General features: G+C 35.4%; 1 pseudogene; it reads left to right on the top strand.

Moving 5' to 3' along the window:
* The first annotated feature begins 4,616 nt into the window (after positions 1 to 4,616).
* On the top strand, positions 4,617 to 5,564 carry LOC141418230 (olfactory receptor 7G2-like; annotated as a pseudogene).
* The last annotated feature ends 1,023 nt before the right edge of the window (positions 5,565 to 6,587 follow it).

Below are 6,587 nucleotides of genomic sequence, written 5' to 3'. Positions count from 1 at the left end.
ATCTATTTAGAATGGTAAGCATGAAAACACTTCCCTGATAGCATTTATCATGCTAGAGATGTTTAATCTCCTTATTTTGTGCTTAATTAACACAAGACATTATTTTTTCTAAGGAAGGAGTAGTGATATAATCATTGTTTCATGATAGTAAAAAATGAACATAATAGAAAATGTGAGTATAATAGTTTCATATGGTAAACACTATGCTAGTTGCTTTTGTTGTATTCATTTCTCATCAGGATGTAGTGCCAAAGTCAATTTACAGCTGTACTGAAACACAGAGAAAAAAATTCTTATATAACAAAGACATAAAAAAATTTTTAAAAAAGAACTTTTGTAAATGCCACAATGTACCCCTCCACCCAGCACAAGAATAAAAAATTAAAATAAAAAAAGTATCATTTGAAACATTAAAAAACAAAAAATAAACAAAGGCATACAACACAATGGATGGATATATGTAAACATTGCAGATGGCTTTCATGTATTGTTTATGAAAAAGAAAATTATGCAACTTCAATTGTACAAATAGGATATCCAGTGTCATACAGTGAGTGATTTTCCCTTCTCAAAGCTTGTTCTAGAGTCTGGGTGACATTCTTGTTATCTGAGTTCACATTACCTGAAATGTTAAATATGGCCATGGTCCCTCTCTCTCACCATGAATACAGAGACTACTGGTTTTTCTTGGACAGTCCTGGTAGTCCCCTCCATGTCTTATAAATGTCTTTAAGTATGTGTTTTCTTATAATTTTCTGTTTGTGAATACCGGGAAACCAATTTTATTCACATAGGTTTTGTAAGATGTATATGCATTTTGTTTTATCTATAAAATAGGTGATTTTTAAAAAAATTATGTGCACAAATCAACTTAATGAAATAACTTTTTTTTTAGGAAATAACTTCTTTTGAGTTTCAGAAAAGCCTATAGATAGAAAGTCCATTTTTATGTATGTAATTTGGAATTTAATTCAGCATTTATGGTAGTTACATCTTATTGCCTTTCTTACATTTATGGTAGTTACATCTTATTGCCTTTCTTACTATATAAGTCACATTTCTTTTTAAGAGGGTGAGTAGAGTTTGAGATATATATTTATAACAATGCACTTTCATATAACATATAATGCCAATGAATCATGGGTAGTGTCAGTACATAAGTTTTTGGGAATGATTCTACATGTTTAATGCAATACTCATAAAAATTCCAATGTCATTCATCACAATAATTGAAAATCTACCCTAATCTTCATTTGGAAACACAAAAGACTGTGAATAGCTGAGAAAATAGTGAGCAAAAAGAACAATGCTGGAGGTATCACACCCTGACATCAAATTATAATACAGAGCCACAATAATAAAAACAGCATGGTACTGGCACAAAAACAGATATTAAGACCAATGAAACAGAATAGAGAACTGAATATGAATCCACACAGCTATACCCACCTTATTTTTTGACAAATGTGCCAAAAACATATAATGGAGAAAAGATAGCCTCTTCAACAAATGTTGCTGGTAAAAGTGGCTACCTGAATACAGAAAACTGAACATATTTCCATGCCTGTCATCCCTGTACTAGTGTCAACTCAAAGTGTATTAAGGACCTTAAAATCAGACTAGAAACCTTGCAGTTAGTCACAAAAGAGTAGGGAATGCACTGAAAACAATAGGGATAGGCAAGGACTTCCTCAATAGAACCCTAGCAGCCCAGCAAATAAGAGAAAGGATAGATAAATGGGAATACATGAAATTAAAAAACTTCTGCACAACAAAAGAAATGGTCTCTAAACCATTTCTGAAGAGAACACCTACAGAGTGGTAGAAAATATTTGCTAGGTATATATCAGACAAAGGACTGATAACAAGAATAACAGGGAGCTCAAAAACCTAAACTCTCCCAAAATCAATGAACCAATAAAGAAGTGGGAAACAAAACTAAACAAATTTTTCTAAAGAAGAAATCCAAATGATCAAAAAACACATGAAAAAATGCTCACCATCCCCAGCCATAAAGAAAATGCAAATCAAAACCACACTAAGATTCCACCTCAATCCTGTCAGAATGGCTATTATCAAGAACAACACCAACAGCAACTGCTGGCAAGGATGCAGGGAAAAAGGAACCCTCATACACTGTTTGTGGGAATATAAGCTAGTACAACCACTTTGGAAAACAATATGGAGGCTCCTTAAAAATCAAAGCATAGCTCTGCCATATGAGCCAGCAATACCACTCCTAGGAATATACACAAAGGAATGTGACTAAAGTTATTACAAAGGCACCAGCAATCCATGTTATTGCAGCATTATTTACAATGGCCAAGCTATAGAAACAGCCAAGATGCCCCAGAACTGGCAAATGGGTCAAGAACATGTGGTATTTATATGCAATGGAATTTTACTTGGCCACAAAGAACAAAATTTTGTCATTTGCAAGTAAATGGATGGAACTAGATAACATCATCTTAAGTGAAGTTAGTCAGGCTCAGCAGGCCAAAAGTTGCATGTTCTTACCCATATGTGGATTATAGACCCAAAACAAATGCAGTAATATTATTAGACATGGGTCACCTACTAAGGGGAGTCAAGTAGGGAAAGGAAGGAAACCTAAAACTTGAAAGTGGTTCATGTACTCCCTGTTGGGGAGTGAACAAAGTAAACTTAATTGGTAGAGGACACTATGGAAAAGGGGACCAAGAAGTAGCAAAGAGGTCTGGTAAAAATGAACCAATGTGGAATGCAATACACAATTGCATGAAAGCAATGCTAGGAATCTCTCTGTATATCTATCTTTATCCCAAACTAGAAAAAAATATATACATCTTTCTTATTATCTCCTAAGTTTTCTCTTCAGCAAAATCAGACAAGAAGAGGGCAGAGCAGTTTCTTCCTGGAAGCTGGGGAAGGAATGCCTGATGGCACAAGCAATGTATACACATGTAAGTAAATGTAGAAACGATAAAATAAAAGGAGAAAAATAGAGATGAAAAGCTGACATTTGAAATTTTCTGAGAGAACCTGACTAGCCTACCTCTATGGTAGCCAACAAATGTTTATGTCATTATACACACACCCATGCACACAAAACTCCTGTAGATTTTTGGGAATCAGCATTAATGAAACAAACAGATTAAGATTTTCAAAGTAAAAAAATTTAAATCTTTAAGGCTCAGATAATGAAAATTTTAAATAAAAAAGAGATGGCTAAGTGTTTGGATTTTTCTTACACACAGAAGCTAATGTTAATATATTATTTATACTCAAATAGGTAGCATGTAGTTTAACATTTAAAATAAGAATCACTCTTCATAACATCAGTAATTGAAAACCAGTGCTTCAGTTTTAATTTAAGTAACACTGAAATTTATTAATGAAATGTATATGCTGTGTGCAAGGTTGGTGAAATGAAATTGAGCCAAAGGAGAGAGAAGTGAATACTTTCAGTTGGCCACAGGGGTCAGTAAATCAGTCTTCTTGAATTCCTCACTTCTACAGAGTTGGTCTTTTGGGAAATGCTCTCCTGAGATCAGAATTACAGTTAAATTGCTGGTCTAATAAGAACCTTTAAATAGTCAACCCCTGGGGAAACACAGAATAGCGGATTCAGCCTGTGACCACCTCATAAAACAGTTTTGTCCCAGTCAGGAAATATCACCTGAGCTTCCTGAGATCATCTTTCCTGACCAAGAGTCTAATGACTCAATAATCATGAGAATTTCCTGAGGATACATTTTGCATCTTTAATATCCAGAAGAGGTGTTGAAAATCTGTTATTAAAGCCAACCAAGTAACTCTAGTCCATTAGGAAATACCTTTGAAATGAGGGCAGGTATTTTACTAGACTTTCATTCTGTAAAGAAGTGAAGAGAGGGCATGTATTAATATAATGAGAAACAAGTGTCCAATGCCTCTGTCAGTTGTGTGTCATTCTTTTGTAACACCTGCAGGTTTCATACTATCAACAACCATGGGACTCATTTCCTTTAGAGCCGAAACTTGCCCCATCTAAATAATGAAAACCTTCACAAAATGTTCTGACATGTACCTGTATTCTGCGTTACTGTTAGGAAGAGGATTTGTTGACAATAATAGTTGCTATGACTCCTATAACTACGTTCCACCAACTGTGTGGCTTAGAGACAGAAATTAATATCCCCAAATTTCTGTAGTCTCAAGTGTAAGGCTCAAGCTCTCTACACAGGTGTTTTTTACTTCTTCTTATCCTTCTCCTTGCCATACTTGTTATCCTCTTCCTCCTTTTCTTTGTTCTGATTGAAGTGGTGATTTTACTCTGGGACTTCCACTTGCTTGTCAAGTGCTCTACCAATTCAGTCATATCCTCACACTTTGTGCTTTTGTTTATTTTCAGAAGGGTTCTTTCTCTTTGTCTGATTTGTGACTGGAACATGATGCCCTTCCTTCACCACTTAGTTAGATAATATTACAAGCATAAACCACTGCATTCATTTGTTTTGTTGAGATAAGGTCTTGCTAACATTTTTTATTAGGCTACCCTCTATCTTCATGTTGGTTTCCAGTGCCTCCAGAATTATAGGTTTGTATCTCTATACCACAAGTTATCTAACATGTTACAGTATTCTACTATGATAGGTCCATGTATTATATTGTGTTTTTACCCCATCTTTTCCATCAGATTAATCATCAACATGAAAGCTATAAACCAAACAACCATTTTGAAATTCCTTCTACTGGGACTGTCAAATTATTACAAATTGCAACCATTCATCTTTACTGTGTTTCTGTCCATGTACCTGGTCACCATCCTGGGAAACCTGCTCATTATCTTAGCTGTCAGCTCTGACACCCATCTCTACACATGTATGTACTTCTATATTTCCAATCTGTTCTTTAATGAAATCTGTTTGAGCAGTGTCACAGTCCCAAAGTCGCTGGTGAACATCCAAACACAAGATCAGAGAATCTCTTACACAGGCTGCCTCTTTCATAGATTTTGTATTCTTTGAAAATTGTTTGCTTGCCCTGATGGTCTTGTCAACCTTTAAGGTATAGAGACATCATGACTCCCTTCCTCTGTTTCCTGCTGGTTCTGTTACCTCTGTTCCTCAGCAGTGTGGATGCCCTGACAAGGAGTCTCAAAGCTGTTCTTCTGCAGAGACCTGGAAATCCTCCACTTCTTCTGTGAGCTTGCTCAGATTTTTAAATTTACCCATCTGATTCCCTCATTCTTAACATTCTGATACATGTTGCAGGTTGCATATTTGGTGGTATTCCTCTCTCTGGAATAATTTTCTCTTATATTCACATTGTATCCTCTGTCTTGAGAATGCTAGCATCAGAAGGAAAATACAAAGACTTTTCTTCCTGTGAGTCTCATCTTTCTGTTTTTTCCTTACTTTATGGGACATGTTTGGGGGTAAATATTGGTTCCAGTTACTGATTATGCCAGGAACACTGTAGAGGCCTCTGTGATATATTTTGTGGTCCCTCAAAAGCTGAACCCCTTTAGCTAGACTCTGAGGAACATCACCATGAAGGATGCTTTGAGAATACTCATCAGGAGAGTAGCTTCTCTTCTATGATGTGGCAGTTGTTCTAGACTTAAGTTTTGCAACAAATTCAAGTAATGACATCCTTGGTGATTGAGAATACCATGTTCTCCTATGTGAAAAGCACTGTAATGATCAGGTCCATTGTAACTGGTTTGAAATCTGAAATTACTTCATGTCTAGCCTTGTTAGTTGTCAATGATGATTCTCTAAACAAAATTTAAATTGCTCAGTTTCTACAAAAGCTAAGCATGAAACTGTGGTTCTAATTTTAGCAAATTTTTGTGTTATGCACTGTCAATAATGCAAGTTGAGAAGACAGGCATACAAGGTTAGAATTTTAATAAGCCTCTTGTCTCATGTAAAGAATATTATGGTCATAAGAATTTAATTCTAAATTTAGTCCCAATGTGAAGCAAAAGACTGGATATTCATACCCTGTAATGGTATTACTGAGACCTTTTACTGCTAATCAATATCCTCAAGAAACAATAATAGCATATACCATATTCAAGAGCATCATCTGTAAAATTTTCCTAATTAGATGATATGAGTGATTTGAGATGATTGTATGATATTTGAAATTGATGAGTGAAGTCATCTTAAAACTAAATAATGGCTGATGGAGGAGCTGAAGTGGTAAGAACATCTGCCTAACATATTTGAGGCCCTGAGTTGAAATCCCAGGGCCTCCAAAAAAATCCACATAAGGAAAAGAAACTAATATTATTTTCAATTAGAAAGACTATTACTTTTATTACAAGGAATCCTGAGATAAGGAATACTCCAAAGTGGAGATTTCAGCTTCATCCAGATCTCCATGAAGTCCTTTATGGCAGAACTCATCTCTTTCATGTCCACAGGTGATTGAAGCATACACATGATGCTTGAGACAGCAACCAGAGTGTTCATTGTTATTTAGATCCTTCCACAGATTGTCCTGATATTTCTGTAAATGTACTGAATGATGGACCTCAAAATATGTCCAGGTTCTGTTTCAAGCACCTATGACTTACATTATAGGGAAAATATCTGAATGCTGCTTGTTGGTGGGGG

The sequence above is a fragment of the Castor canadensis genome, chromosome 16 (assembly GCF_047511655.1).
Source record: "Castor canadensis chromosome 16, mCasCan1.hap1v2, whole genome shotgun sequence".
Classification (NCBI taxonomy): Eukaryota; Metazoa; Chordata; class Mammalia; order Rodentia; family Castoridae; genus Castor; species Castor canadensis.
Note: the sequence above shows the minus strand (reverse complement) of the source record. Positions and strands in the feature narration are given on the sequence as shown.